General features: G+C 37.4%; 1 protein-coding gene across 2 annotated transcripts in view; it reads right to left on the bottom strand.

The window, feature by feature from the left end:
• Nucleotides 1-16,780, bottom strand: part of zgc:86598 (STKc_CK2_alpha domain-containing protein) — a 91,023-nt gene that overhangs the window by 73,501 nt on the left and 742 nt on the right. The gene's annotated exons all lie outside the window — the stretch shown is intronic.

The following is a 16,780-nucleotide window of genomic DNA, read 5'->3' as shown; positions in this document are numbered from 1 at the left end:
GTAACTTGTTTAATGACAGTAGATTTAATCCTAGCCTTAAAGACTGAAGAACAGTCGTAGACTACTAAGCACTGTTGTAAGTCGCTCTGGATAAGAGCGTCTGCTAAATGATGTAAATGTAAAAATGTAAATGTAAATGGAAGGCGAGTCCAGGTTTCCAAGGAAAACAGTTACTTTATAACTGAATAGAGAAAGCATTTACAGTCTCAAGACTTTGTTTAAAGAAGAAGTTATTTCAGTACTCAAGTTCACGAGACAGAAGCTGCAACATGGGGGTAATTGTTCAGTTTCAACTCCTGTCTTCAGATTAGAAGAACATCAGTGGCTCAGAGTCATTGATGCAGCAGACAAGGAGAGCACAAAAACAGCAAATCAAAGCCCGTTGTGAATCTAAACATTGTGCAATGAGTAGTGCTGGGCAGTATGACCAAAATTCTATATCACGGTATTTTTCAAAATTATACCATTTCACAGTATTGAACGGTATATTTTTCCCCATGCATGAGTGGATGTTAACCACATTTTCCACTGCAATTACTGGCTAAGAATAACCTATTCCACTGTCATGAGAACTGTACATTGTACAAAACATTTTAATGTACACACAAGTATTAATACAGATTTGCATGGCCCCATAATGCGATAGTTTTCAAGGGGGTGGCACTAATGAAGAGAAGGAATCACATTGCATGACAGATGCAGTCAAAACAGAGCCTTTTTATTGAACAAAGTTAAACTAAACAAACTAAAATTTTCACAACTTATTTTCAACCATCCAAAGAGGCATTTAGACTTAGTAAAATATCCAGAGGTGCTTGTCAAAAGTTGTATTGCACAGAACATGTCTTAGAAAAGGAATAGTAAATATTTTTATTGTAAACCAACTACACTTTGTTAATGTTAATCTCTCTCCACTGACATGTTAAAGTGACTTTTTAAATAACTTTACCATCATTAAACTGCATAATATTTAAACTAATTAATAATAAAATAAATAGTGCAACTTCCAGTAATAATACTATTACTTCCAAGACTTCAAGCCCAGGTGCATTACACAGTATTCACCAAATTAAAATAAAACAAGTGCAACTTGGTGATAACATCTTTATCAACTGAACCATCATTAAGGCAAATTGCCTTAATATGGATCTTGCTTCAAGCTAAGCTATATACAGTGGAACCTCGGCTCACGAACGTCTCGGTACACGTACAACTCGGTTTACGACCAAAAAGTTCAAACTTTTGCCTTGGTTTACGACCATACACTCGGTATACGAACAATCCAGGTTCCCTTTCGGTTTGTTCATGTTCAGTCTCTCCCTGTGCATTTCCTGTGCAGCGAGCGACACACACACCGCGAGAGACAGAGGCGCAAACACACACAGGCAGCCTGAGACAGAGAGCCGTGCACACACACAGGAGCGCTCTAGAGAGACACACTGTGAGCTGCGAAGCTGATCGCACCCCCAGAGAATACAGACGCCTCTGGGAAAACCCCTAAGAAACATGGACAGACTACCTTCACATTCCTCCTTTCCCTTCTGGCCGGCTCTGTCGCGTAATATGCCTCTCACGCGGTGCTCCGCCTTCTTAAAAAGCCTGCACAGGCTTCTTTCAGTTTGTTAAATTGGTTGCTTGCTACTCCTTCTTTCTATCTCAGACAATCTCCGCTCCTGGCGGAGCTGTCATCTCTGACATGGAGCACGTTTAAACTGTTGAAAAGAGACAAATGTTTGTTTGCAGTGCTTTGAATAAAGTTCCTTTTTTTCTACAACCTCCTGTGTCTCTGTGCAAATCTGTGACCCAAGCGTGACAACACACACAGGCGCTCCAGGCTTGCCAAAGAGAGAGGCACACACGCACGCACACACAGGCGGGGGAGGGGAGAGAGAGGCGCGCACACACACAGGAGCCCGCTAGAGAGACACACACACAGGCGCTCCAGGCTGCAAAAGAGAGATGCAGGCACACACACACAGGCGGGGGAGAGAGAGGCGTGCACACACAAGCCTAGAGAGAGACACACAGGCAGAGACGCACACACACACACAGGCGGGAGAGAGCGAGGGAGGGACTCATAAGGTAAAGAAGGTTTGTTTTTCTTTTCAGTTCTATTTACAGTGATTGGTTCGTAGCCTGCATTGTTGCAATGTTACTTTTCTTGGTGGTTTATTAAATTACTTATTTTTCAAATGTTCATTTTTTCCCCTGTGCTTAAAACTCATTAAAAAAAGTGTTTTTAGCGAGCGGTTCCTAGCACTATAGCGCGAACTATTGCAGTGTTAGTTTTCTGTGTTGTTCAAGGTTTTCTCAGTGTTATTCAATGTTTTTACATTTAGTTTACCATTACGTTGTGCATTCTATGGTATAATTAACTATATTTGTGCTTAAAAACTAAAATATATATATATATTTACATACAGTTCATACGGTCTGGAACGGATTAATTGTATTTACATACAATCCTATGGGAGAAATTGCTTCAGTTCACGACCAACTCAGTTTACGACCAGAGTTTTGGAACGAATTATGGTCATGAACCGAGGTTCCACTGTACATAAGAAGACTGCTACTTGCATTTATAATGCTATTTGTGGTATAGCCCTACAGAATCGTATTAGGGCTACAGTAAAGAAAAAAAAAACAAAAACTATATGTCGAGATTAAAGTTGACATTTCCACTTTATTCTCGTAGTTTATTTCGTCATTAAAGTAGAATGTCGTAAACTAAACTTCATCCTAAAATCAATGTTTAATTCACACAAATGCTTTGTGTTAAGTGTTCCCAGACCCAGTTGTTAATCGCTATGCTCTTCTTAAACTGACTTCCTCTTGCACTAAGAGGCAGCGATCGCTGCAGATTACATTCACTTCATGATATTCCTGCTCTCTGAAAATGTAGAATGCCAAGATAATTTTTCATGATGAAATGCATTAAAACAGGTATTAAACATGCACGGTAGTGCTGCTCCCTCGCAGTAAGAGGACACCAGATGTACGTTCAGTGTAGAGAACTTTATGGCAGGTGTGATGAGGTTCCAAAAAAACTGGATGTATGAATGGGTATCGCACAGGTTTAACTTAAATATTGTGTAAATGTTGGGTTCGTGATCTGGTGGTCAAAGACACAAACACAGAATTCAATGGATGTTCTTCTGACCGGGCTTTCTTTATTGTATGCGTGCTGTCTCTGTCTGACGTACCAAACCCCCAGTTCCTATCCTTCCTTTTTCTTCCTCCACATAACCAATCGCCACCTGATAAACATCCTTGTGAAACTAAAACTAGTTATAAACTTAGACCACGGAGTGTTCAGAACTTTTAAAATAAATCTTTGTTATACATGTTTAATTATGCCGTCCATTCATGGTTGCGCCCATCCCAGCAAGCATTGTGTGCGAGGCAGGAGGAAATCCTGAATGTGGCACCAGCACATTGCAGGGTGAATACGAGCAATACACACGCTAGCAGGGTCAATACAGCATAACAAAACCCTCCATCCTACATGACTCTGAAAGGAAACTGAAGCACGCCAAGTAAACCCACCAGAAAAACATGCAAATTCAAAGCAGGGAATACCCGGGACTCCATTGCTGCAAGGCAGCAGTGCAACCTCCACGCCACCATGCCCCCAGATAATTAATTCATGCTTTAATGCATTTCATCATGAAAATTATATCAAGTATTTATCTTAGCATTCTAAATGTTTAGGGAACAGGAATATCCTGAAATTAATGTATTCTGTGTGCTGCCAGCACCTCCTCTTAGTGCAAGAGGAAGTCAGTTTAAGAAGCATGTAGTGATTAACATGGCTCAGGGAACACTTAACACAAAGCATTTAATGTGCAACATAACTTATGCTGGGGTTTGAGAAATTTCTTTTACTAGATTATTCATTTTAAGATGAAGTTTAGTTTACGATGTTCTACTTTAGTAAGAAATGACGAGAATAAAGTCAACATGTCAACTTTAATCTCAACAAACAGTGACAAAAGTAGAAATGTCGACTTTAATCTCGACGCTTATGACAAGAATAAAGTGGAAATGTTGAGAATAAAGTCAACATGTTGTCACACTATTACACAGTACCCAGGTAACATTATACAGTATTGAAAAAAATAGAACAAGTACAACTTGGCTTGCAGCATTATCCAGTAGTATAGAAACAGTATTCACACATTTGAACATAATGGTCCACATCCAACCTTTTAAATCTAAAGTATCTCCAGACAACAGACGTTACTCCTTTTTCCAGCGAACGTTCTTCTGTGTCATCATGTTCAACTTTATCGTCTGCTACAGCATCAGTTTCAGAATGTTCTCCATCTATTTTCACCTCACAATACCTCCAGTAACGCATGTACTCCATTGTATGCTTGTTTAGCAGTGTAGCAGTGAAAAAGAGCTCCCGCACAACACTTCCACTAACACATGTACTCCGCTGCAAGTGTTTAGCGGTGAAAAAGGTCCCCCTTAAACAGTTTTCTGCTGCGCCACGTTCCGAATGTTGTTTAGGCAATTTAAACCGGTGTTGCAGTATAAGAAAAATCCATATCATAACAAAAATAGACGGCTTTCGGTATGAACCGGTATACCGCCCAGCACTAGCAATGAGTATATTATGCTGTAATCTTGATCCTGCAGAGGACAACCAATTGCTTTGCCCCTGGTTGAGTCATTTTAATTATTTCATCTTGATTCAAAGAAAGTATTTTTAAATGAAAATTCCTTTCTGTGGTTATTATGTGCTATTTTTTATTAGTTTGTGTATTCTTCATCTTGTTAAAATTAGGAAAGATCAATTTTCAGTGGTATATGCCAATACTAGCATTACACAGTCATTTAATAACATTCACATTTAAAAAAAAAAAAAAAAAAAAAAAATGAACTCACCAAAATATAATGAAAATGGTCATCTAATCAAAAACAAAAATTTTCAAGGGGGACCACCAACCCAAAACCCCCAGACATCTATGTTACCCTTGCTAAAAGATTACATTACACTGGGAAACATAAAACATTTTTTTTTAATGGTTAGCACGTGTGATGAATTTTCTGAAATGATTCTTCCCAGACAGATATAGATTAAAATATCTTTATTGATCAAGACACTATGTACTTACATAGTGAAGACCAAACAATACTACTTTGTAACCTATATTCAAAGCTAGGCCTTTTAAATTACTACTGAATAATTTGCTATCCCTTGTGAATTGACATTAGTTTATGGATTCAATAAATTCTGTTGTATCTTTAGAATCTGTTGCTGCAGACCATTATGCATTTTGTAATCAAAACTGGACAGACTAGTACTTAAGCAAGATTTACAAGATTTCTTAACATTTTAATATGCACACTGTACTTCCCAAGGAGATTTTGGTCTTTTAATTTATACAACAAACTGCTGTAAGCTCTATCAGTCCATAGTAGCCAGTGTGTTCTACGTTGTAGTCTTCTGGGGAAACAACTTGGACTAAACAGATGCACAATGCCTGAACAAACTTATCAGAAATACCTGCTCCATCACAAAGCAAACCCTGAACACAGTGGAAGCTGTTGGGGAAGAAAGGATGGTGGCAAAATTGGATTCCATCCTGAAAAATCTCCTCCATCCCCTCCTGGAGCACTTTTAGCCACAGGCTCATTCCGCCACAGGGTACTAATAAGAGCCTCTACGGATCATTTCCACCCAATGCTATCAGACAATGTTAAATTAATCTGTTTTAGCAGCCCAACTGAGCTGCTCCACATAAATGTTTGGCCATTGAAAGATAAGAGCTTTTTTTGTTTGAAATGGGTTTCGATTTTTACTAGCTAAATCTGCAGCTGGCACTGCATGGGTGAAGTGTACTACACAGAGCAGTAAAGATTTACTTTCAGAGAAATGCATGTTAAGTTACTGTATGCTCTTCAGACTATATGTGGGACATCACTCCCAAAATGAAATTCAAGCCCTGAGCATGACTAGATTTTTTTATCTTATTTACCTCAAGATGCTCTGGTCACTTAAGTGTTGTTTACTAATGATCAAATAATTGAAAATTAAAATTTCCATTAGCATCTGCAGGTATTCTTTAACAATGGCTCCTATATGAATGTATTTATCAAGCTCCAAAGCAAATTATAAAGACTTTGAAGACTCGTTAAAATACAAAAAGTACAAATTCCAGTGCCTTTTTGACTTGTAAATGACAACATCAAATATCTAGAAAAAACAAACAAAAGTTTAACAAACAGCAAAGGCAAAATTCAACAAAATATTGACAATTAAGGTACAGTAGGGAGCCATGTTAGCCAATGGGTACAATTATGATTTTTGGGGTGGTCTGATGTCATAAGGCAAGATATGATTGTGTCACAAATGCCTTTTCTTACCATAAACATATACCAAAATTATTTACACACTGTCAGAGACCGAAAAACTATTTATGCTTAAATCAATAACAATCTGCAATATAAGTTGGAAAATGCTTACATTATTCAAAATATTGCCATATAAACCACAATTTGAAAAAACTAGAGCTGCCAGGGAAGAGGAAAAGAGGAATGTCTAAGCGAAGGTTTATGGATGTGGTAAGAGAGGACATGCAGGTGATGGGTGTAACAGAGCAAGATACAGAGGACAGGAAGATATGGAAAAAGGTGATCCGCTGTAGTGACCCCTAACGGGAGCAGCCAAAAGAAGAAGAAGATCATCCATCTATCCCAACGACTATAGGTACACAGTGGGAGATGAACCTCACCGGCTGCTCAATATCCTAGTGAATTCAGATCAGCATTACAAGGTGACTTGGGCATTAGCAAATCCCTCAACCATCCTGTAAAGTCACTTCTCTCCTTCACAGAGATTTATTCTGCTAGTTTTCTATATTGTGAAACAAGAACAGGTCAAACAGTTTGCATCACGCGGATTTTTTATTGTCGATGTGTCAAACAGAACCTTCAATAGAGGCTCCAGTCACAAAGTACCACATTGGTTTTTGTAACTGCAATGCACTACATGAATGTAAAGGAAAATAAACTTGGATGCAATGGCGAGTTGTATAGAGGAGGGGGAAGGAGATAGAAAAAACTGAGACAGAAACTTTCTAAAGTGTGGGAGCACTTCACCGAAAAAGAAAAAAAAAGTTGAATGCAGATTATGTAAAATGGAGCTCTCTTTTTATGGCAGCACCACCGCGATGCATGAGCATCTGAAATGCAAACATCCTGGAGAGGTAAGTTTTAGCAAGGAAAGTTAGCATCATGTTTTAATGTTGACATTTGTAATATTATGTGTATATCGAGGTTTCGACAATGATATTTAACCCTTAAACCGACATATACTTGGTGGTTAATGCACCCCTGGATGCCAAATACTTTAAGTAAACGTCACAATTCACAAAGAAAATGTGAAGTTTTAATGGAACACGTATTTTTTTTTTCATGCAAAGAGCATCACAATTACTGCAACACTGATCACTTTACACACTGCAAATTAACTGTAAGAACTATTTAAAAAAAAAAAAAAAAAAACTACTGCAACAATTAGTGCTGGGCGGTATACCGGTTCATACCGAAAACCGTTTTTTATTTTTTTTTATGATATGGATTTTTCTTATACCGCAACACCGGTTTAAATTGCCTAAACGACGTTCGGAACATGGCGCAGCGGGAAACTGTTCAAGTGGGGACCTTTTTCACTGCTACACCACTAAACACAGATTTGTTGCACTAGGGCTCTTTTTCACTGCTATACCACCAAATAGTGGGCGGTAGCATAGGTATGCCGCGCAGTGAAAATGGACAGAGAGCCGAAAAAAAGCAGTCACGTCTTGTCGCCTGGAGATGCTTTAGTTTTAAAAGGTCAGATGTGTAAATACTGTTTCTATACTACTGGATAATACTGCAAGCCAAGTTGTACTTGTTTTATTTTTCAATACAGTGTAATGTACCTGGGTACTGTGTAATATTGTGACGACATGTTGATTTTATTCTCGTACTTTGCCATTAAAGTAGAACATCGTAAACTAAACTTCATCGTAAAATGAATATTTAATTTACTAGATTTTCTCAAACTCCGTCATAAGTTATATAGCACATTAAATGCTTTGTGTTAAGTGTTCCCCAAGCTTCTTAAACTGACCTCCTCTGCACTAAGAGGAGGCAACGGCAGCGATTGCCGCACAGAATCCATTCACATGATATTCATGCTCTCTGAACATTTAGAATGCCAAGATAAATACTTGATATAAATTCTAAATTTTCAGAGAGCAGGAATATCATACAGTGAATGGATTCTGTATGGTGATCGCTGTCTATTAGTGCGGAGGAAGTCAGTTTAAGGAGCGTAGTGATTAACAACTGGGTCGGGGAACACAACACAAAGCATTTAATGTGCTACATTAACTTATGACGGGGTTTGAGAAAATCTAGTAAATTAATGATTTTAGGATGAAGTTTAGTTTACGACATTCTACTTTAATTATGAAGTAAAACTATGAGAATAGAGTGGAAATGTCGACTTTAATCTCGACATAAACGGCGAGAATAAAGTGGAAATGTCGACTTTATTCTCGACGCATAGTTTTTTTTTTTTTCATCCCTGTGTCCGTATTTTTTTTTTCTTCAGTGGCCCTAATACGATTCCGTAGGGCTATACCACAAATACAATTATAAATGCAAGTTGCAGTTGTATTATTTATGTATATATCTTAGCTTGAAGCAAGGTCCATATTAATGCAGTTTGCCTAAATGATAATTAAGTTGGTAAAGATGTCATCACCAAGATTGCACTTGTTTTGTTTTATTTTAATTTGGTGAATACTGTGTAATGCACCTGGGCTTTTGAAGCCTTGAAGTAATAGTGCAACTATCAGTAATAATACAATTATTTATTTTATTGTTATTATTTATTAAATATTATGCAGTTTAATGATGGTAAAGTTGTTTAAAAAGTCACTTTAACGTGTCAGTGGACAGAGATTGTTAACATTGACAGAAAGTGTAATTGTTTTACAAAAAATTTTTTTTTATTCCTTTTCTAAGACATGTTCAGTGCAATACAACTTTTGACAAGCACGTCTAGATATTTTCCTAAGTCTAAATACCTCTTTGGAAGGTTGAAAATATGTTGTCAAAATTATAATTGAAGTTTTTGCAAAATTTGTTAAATAAAAAGGTTCTATATTTTGACTGCATCTGTCATGCAATGTGATTTCCTTCTCTTCATTAGTGCCACCCCCTTGAAAACTATCACTTTATGGGGCAATGCAAACCTGTATTAATACTTGTGTGCACATTAAAATGTTTTTTTTGTACAATGTACAATGCTCTTGACAGTGGAATAGGTTATTCTTAGCTAGTAATTGCAGTGGAAAATGTGTTTAACATCCACTCATGCATGGGGAAAAAAATACCGTCAAATACTGTGAAACCGGGATAATTTAGAAAAATACCATGATATAGAATTTTGGTCATACCGCCCACCCCTAGCAACAATCTATTATTATATGCTCAAGGTGCAACTGAAGCCATTGATGAAATTGAACTGGCTGCACGCAAACACACAGAGGTAAATGCTGATGACTGCAGGCTCGTCTAGTGCAGCGGATGAATCCCAGAGACAGTGGTGCTGCAGTTCTGCTGGGGCTGGCAGTGGTTGTGAGCTGGCTGCTCAACGAATACAGAGCACTGACTGATCAGCTCCAGCGTGCTGGCAAATCGCTCTGTGAAGCAAATATAGCTGGTTGTGGGGGTTCAATGAATGTGCGTCGCCGAATATACTCGCCCCGTGCGCTGGCAAATTGCACTGAGACTATAGCCGATTGCAGCATTCAATGAATATGCATCGCCAAATATACTCTGCTCTGGCATGCTGGCAAATTGCACTGAGAAACAACTTTAGCCGGTTGCGGAGTTCAATGAATGTACGTCACCGCATATACAGTACTCTGCTTTGGTGTGCTTTAAAACTGCACTGGAAACCTACTGTAGCCGGTTGTGGCATTCAACGAATGTACTTTTCCGAATATACTTGGCTCTGGCGTGCTGGCAAATTGCATTGGGAACCGACTATAGCCGGTTCCGGCAGTTTAAGGGTTAAGTGAATATAATTTCAGTTATGTTTGCTAACGTGTTTGGAGCTATAGTAAACAAGTGACTAGGAGTAGCTGAGCTGTCCTAGTTTTTTTCTTCTTCTTTTTTTGTATAAATATCTGAGTTCATATGAATAGTAAACCATCTCTAACGTTAGGTGTCTTGTGTTTTGGAGTATATCAGTAATTAGCTTGTTACATATTTTAGTCTTTTTTATTTTGGCATAATAAGTACATGGTGTGATAAACAACAACACTTTCCTTCAGAGTGTGATGATTAAAACATCACGCTCCTGCACTGCAATCAGGACTATATGAACCGAATCTTTTATAAACTGCACATTGTTTTATTTTATTTGAATTGAAGCTTTATTTAAAGTTTTGGACTTTAAGACACACCAGTGGCCATTTTTGGTCAAGTTAAATGCACTTTTTTTGATTAAAGACTATGTGCACTTTAGTTTGTATTGTTTAATGTATTTCTTTTTTTGTGATGGTCACACTAATATTAAACATCTGACTATTTTCAAATTCATATATTTAACTGGTTGTTATTTTAATTTGATCATTATTAATTTTAAATCGTGTTAATGCAGAGACATCAGGGTGACATTCACAGGATGACAGACGTGAGCAGATGAGGTAAGACATGCACTGGAGCCTAGAACAGGATGTGCAGCCACAGGTCGCAGGCATCAAATAATCGTGACTAATCAAAAAAAATTGAACGATTAGTCGACTACCAAAATAATCAATAGTTGCAGCACTTATCACCAAAGCAATACATAAGTTTAATATAAACCAACCAAAAACATTCTGTGATGCTTCTTATTTCCTCTCAATATTTTATGATGATTATTTTTTCCTTTTGGCTACAGAACTTCATGCAATGATTACCACTGCCTGCTCTACATGCACAAAATGATATCATGTTATAGCTCTACCGGCTTTGTATTTGCCCCTTTGTACGTTGCCCCTTTGGGGGCAAAAAAAGCACTTCATTCAAGATGACAAAAAAAAGGACCCTTTTGGCCTAAAGCACACACTGTTGGAACAAGAACTTGCCACTCAGATTTCTTCTGCAGCAACTTTACCATTTGTAAAAAGTTATCTATTGGACCCAAAATACTTCACATATAAATAGTCAATAACATTACACTAAGTCCTTTGACGTTCATTAAATAGACAGACTGGCTGTTTTAAAGTGCTGATGGGAGTAATTTGTAAAACAAATCATTCTTAAAATTAAAAGAAAAATACAGAATATAAAGGCAATCTAGTCACTCTAGCATTTTTTTTAAACCAGATTCAGTGCTGATCTAGGTTTTAAACACTTTGCTTTAATAAGAAATAAAGAAAGATGAACAAAAGAAACAAAAACATCAATGATTATTGACAATAAAAACTGCCCAATGTAGACTGGAGGCAGCATTATCAGTGTACAAGTATTGAAAAAAAAAACCACAGTATTTGAGGTATTTTGAAATTAGCAGATAGTACGACAAGGATAATTCAACATGTACTATTAAACCTGGCTGCTTCCTGAAAATTAACAATAAGAATCTCGCAACAAGAAACAAAATACTAGCTGTGTAAGCCTGTGCCATAAAAAGCCCGGGGTCCAAGAAACTATTGAAATCGTCAGGGGGAAAAAAAAATTGAAATGTAATTGAAAGGAACTACTCTGGGTATCTCTCTGCTAGGTGGTTTCGTTTAGCTGATGTGCTAGCATTGCTTGTGCATTAGCGGCTAAGCAAGTGTCCGTTTCCTCGGATCACTTCTGGGCTGGACAGAGACACACACACACACTTCCATGCGTAGACATTTATATATGATATTACATTTGTGGACAAACAATCTGACACATCTTAAAATGAAGATCGGCCTTTAAAAGGTGTCAAATAAAATTACTAATCTATTGAAGATAGATCTATTGAACTCCCTGCAGTAAACTAGGATGCTCCTCATATACTAAAAAGCCTTTTAATAAACCACACTGAACAAGAAATAGCTACCTAAAAACTTTTAGCAACTTTTAATAGTTTTAAAAAGCACAAAATAAAGTCATTCACCACTTTTCAGCCATGCAACTTTTATACAAAGACTAACTTGCTAGGCTTGTACACACAAAATGAAAAACAAACACACTATTGTTGAATTCCATTTACCTTAAAAGCTGGAGCGCGTTCCAATAAAACAAGATAACCTTCACTGTGCTTGCTCTTTTGGAATAAATACCAGTTAACAACACATTAAGTACTTTGCGCTTCCAAATACCGTAGCATTACATTCACATATAAAAAGTTAGACATTATCGTGTGTACAACTGATTTAATTAAAAAAACAGTAAAAACAGCTGTGGGGGGAAAAAAAAATGGTGAACATACAAATCAAACCTTTTTAAATCAGATTCAAGCCACTTTCATATGTGGTACTAAAACCGATCTGGACATATGCAACTTGAATGTAAATTGCACTTGAAATGGATTATAGTACTGACACAGAAAGCCAATAAAAAGAAAAAAAAAAGTGGTGGACTTAATAACCATTTTGGACTAGAAATACAGCCCAAATTCTTGGTGTATTCTGACAGACCATGTGCACATTTTTCCTGGAAAACTCTTGCAGACGGACACTGACAGAGGTAGTCTAACTCCCTAAGTAACAATCCAAACATGTCAAAACAACCGATTTATATTAAAACACTCCAGATCTTTCTCTAACAGCAGTCAATACTCCTCTCTAGGGTTGCACGATACTCTTTCAATACTACAGAAAAGTGCAGAAAAACCCAAAATTTTAAAATGGTACAGCACCAGACATAAATGGTTTTCAAGCACCTTGCACTCAGTGGTTTATTGGCATGATCAAAATTCCAAGGAGACCAACCCCTGCCCGATCTTCAGTGTAATGTATCTATATCAGGTTCGAATTACAATGGGAGACCAAACAACCACCCCCATTCTTAGAATATATATATACAGTCATGCGCAGACTTAAAGCTCCATTTGGAATTGGCCATTTGCCTGTATTCTGGTCAGAAAGTGTACAGGTCATTGAAATCGAGGCTCTGTGTGTAAGGTGTGGGGCATCGGTATGCATACTTTAACTGTTGGTATGGAGTATCACAAACTGATCTCCAAGTCTTGATGACCACACATACAATTTCAGAATAAGATAGTGTCTCTCAACCACTGGGTCAAGCTGCCCATGGATCACATGTTGCCTAAATGATCGACATGTTTCACCATTTCTAAATAAGCTTGTTTCACCAAGTGAGACACCCCCAATCACGCTCGTTTCACCAAAGAGACAGCTTGCGATTTCTGCTAGTGGGTTGTCTACAAATCTGAAAAGTCAATACTGGGTCACTGGACAAAGTTTGAGAACCACTGGAGTAAGAAAGGTAATGCAGGCCATGGGCCAAAACTTAAAGTGCCCTCCAAGTGCAGGAAAACATATGAAACCCTGTGAAATAATAGTAGCAATTAAAGATTTATTACCATGGCTGCATTTGGCAATTTCTCGAATATTATGACCCTATTGTTTTCCTATAGTTCATGGCCGCAATTATGAATCACTTCAGCTTAGTTGGACAGTATTTATAAACACAGAGTTGCAAGTGCAGCATAGCAGGGGAGAACGTGTGTTTGCAGACTGGGAGGAATGAAGCAGCTGTGAGACGGACAGAAAGAAGTTATTAGTTATGTGCTTTGGTATCCTTTTAGTACCGAGGTCCTAAGCAGGTATCATATGAAACGGGAAGAAGTTATCAGTTATTGGCTTTGGTATCATTTTGGTACCGAGATCCGAAAGCAGGTATCAATTATCGGTCAAAACTCTAAATTTTTGTACCAATCCAACACTACTTCTCTCACATCCACAGGCTAAGTACAAATACAGCAATGATTACTATGTTATATGCAAGTTACAATTTTTTATTCCTCTTCCTTGACACCATGTCAGACAAATTTACAAAGATTCTGCCCTGGAAACATGATGCTGGTGCTCATGTTTGTCTATTTGGTCATATCTGTCTGATCATTCTTTTTTTATATACTATATAAAGATAAAAAGCAGCAATATACTTGTTAGATTTGGATCTTTAGAAAAATTAATTTGAACAGCCAACCAAAAAATACAAGAAAAAAAAACTTAAAAGAAAAAAAGTTAAGTGTCTATATCAAACAGACTTTTTTTAAATATTTCTGAGCTCTGAAAATAAGTGTCATTCATATGACAAGTTTAATCAAAATCGTAAATGGTGATGCAAAGGCCTTTTGCTGAATTGGAATAACCTGCAATGCCGCTTTTTTTTCCTCTAAACTACCAGCTAAAACTAAACTGTTAATTTTATTGTTCTGCCCACATGACACATCCAAACTTCTTAGAATATAAATCTATATTTATGTAAATTAAAGAATTACAACAGAAATCACGAACAGTGATTTAGTGAAATTTGGGCACACTTCATGAAATATACTTTTATAGAACCGTCCGCAGACGTATTTCAGGGCCTGAACAAAGCCAATTATGGAACAAATCTTTATAAGGAAGTAAATCAACATGAAAAGGAATGGATGCTGCTTCTTGCCTGCCAGCCTCCACTGGAGCAGTATTTAAAATTTACAAAACCAATGAAAAAAAATACAAAATTAGTATTCATGACAATAGGCAGAAGAGAATTATAAAATGAAAAAAGTATTGTAACTAACAACAATAATCAGGCTCTTCGTCTACCAAGAAGAATGACCATCAACAGCCAATGAAAAATTAGGGATAACTGAACCATAAAAAAAGAGCACATACGCCAAGTACCAAGAAACTCCAAAGCTATATTGGCCAGCAAACTAAAATAAAAGTTACATACTTCTTTATGATGTTGACTATGCAAATAAAGACAAGAATGCCTATATCATTCAACTAACTCAAAATGTCAAATGCTAACCATTACAGAAATACTTTCACCCAATTTATTTTAAATGCACTTAAACTTACACTCCCATAGAGCATGATCCCTACCTTGGAGGACATATTGATTATTAGAGGCTTACAGCTGGAAATGCATTTGGTGAAGCACATCACTGGAATGAAGTTAGTATTATTACTTATTTTGCCCTTATCCAAGACAACTTACAACATTTGAGATACAACAGGCTTTCCAATTACCGCACAGGCAGGCGAAATTACCTGGTCGTGGTCACACAATGTCAGTAGCAAGATTTGAACCCACAACCTAAGGGGTGTAAAGTCCAAAGTCTTAAACACTATGCCACACTTACCACTGTCAATAAACTATAGGAGGAAACAACAATTAAACCAAAAAAAAGTCAGCTTACCACCTGTTAAAATTCCTGGTTTGCTTATGGTCCAAATTTTATCTTTATATTGTCTTTCAATAACATTGTTCTGTATATTTAATTCACCCAAGTTCCAGGTTATCAAGCCACTATAAAGCGATTGATTCTTCCCCGTCTCCGCTTAAACGATTTATGAAGGAAGTAAATGTAAATGTGTACAGGTATAACTAATTTTATATAAATGTAAAATTTTGCTATTTTAAAACTCACAAACGTTTAGATGTAACCGGATATTGATTATCAGAGGAGGTTTTCCAATTAATTTATCTTAATTCCAAACTGCAGTAACACTGCAGGCTAGCCAGACTTCTCACCTAACACACAGTATAGTTTTACACAAAAGCCACCAAAAACACGTTCCGAGTTCAAGTTTAAAATATAAAATACAAAAAAAGTTGCACGTGCCAGCAGCTTAACCATACCTCACAAAATATACTTTTTTTTTTTTTTTTTTTAAATCACTGTATTTATTACAGCAGAGCGCAACATGACCATGTAAAAATACGCATCATTGCCGTAGGATCCGTTATCCGGGCACAAGCAGATAATGAACAATTCCAAACGGCACTTTAACGATTAGATTGATATTATAATTATAATTGTTTTCCCGACATATTAAAATTAAAGCTAAATGATTACACACAAACGTAACTATTACAGCCGTATATCCAGCCTCTCTACTCCACTCCCATCTCTCTTTAGATATCAAGGCCACGCCGTGAGCCTCGGCCTTTCCTGAGAGATTTACCGCTTAGAATAACGGGGACAACGCGGGGTGCGGGGATAAGGGGAGGGAAGGGAGTTGCGAAATAATGACAAAATAAACCATTTCAAATGCTTTCTTAAATAATGAATGGGACATTACTGTTTAATAATGGGATAAGAGGAGGTTGATGGGTATCGTAGGGCAAGGAATAACCATCGTGAGGCGTGAAAGAAAACGTGGAAAAACAACCAAGCAGATCATCGTATGCCATGCGGCAAAGTACACCAGTATTTCCCAGTGCTGCCGGCTTGATGTACGTAGGAAGGATGTACAATTTAATTTTATTTCTCCTATATAACCACACACACACACAGAGGTACAATGATGGCAAGGGTGCAATGCCATCCAGTTTAAAGGTGGGCTCGTAAAATGGTGTCTATGCTAGCCCAGGCTGTGATGGTGATGATGAGGATGATGAGGGTGGTGGTGGTGGCGGCGGCGGCGGGGGTGTTCCGAGGCATACGGCCTTGCAAGTCTTATATTAGTATCAATCAATTTATAGGACCGTTCCTATAAACAAATACAATCTAAATAGCCACCGGCCCGAGAGCAGATGTCGACGATCCACCGCTACACGA

This window comes from Erpetoichthys calabaricus, chromosome 13 (assembly GCF_900747795.2).
Source record: "Erpetoichthys calabaricus chromosome 13, fErpCal1.3, whole genome shotgun sequence".
Taxonomy (NCBI): Eukaryota; Metazoa; Chordata; class Cladistia; order Polypteriformes; family Polypteridae; genus Erpetoichthys; species Erpetoichthys calabaricus.
This window is presented reverse-complemented; position numbering and strand designations above follow the sequence as displayed.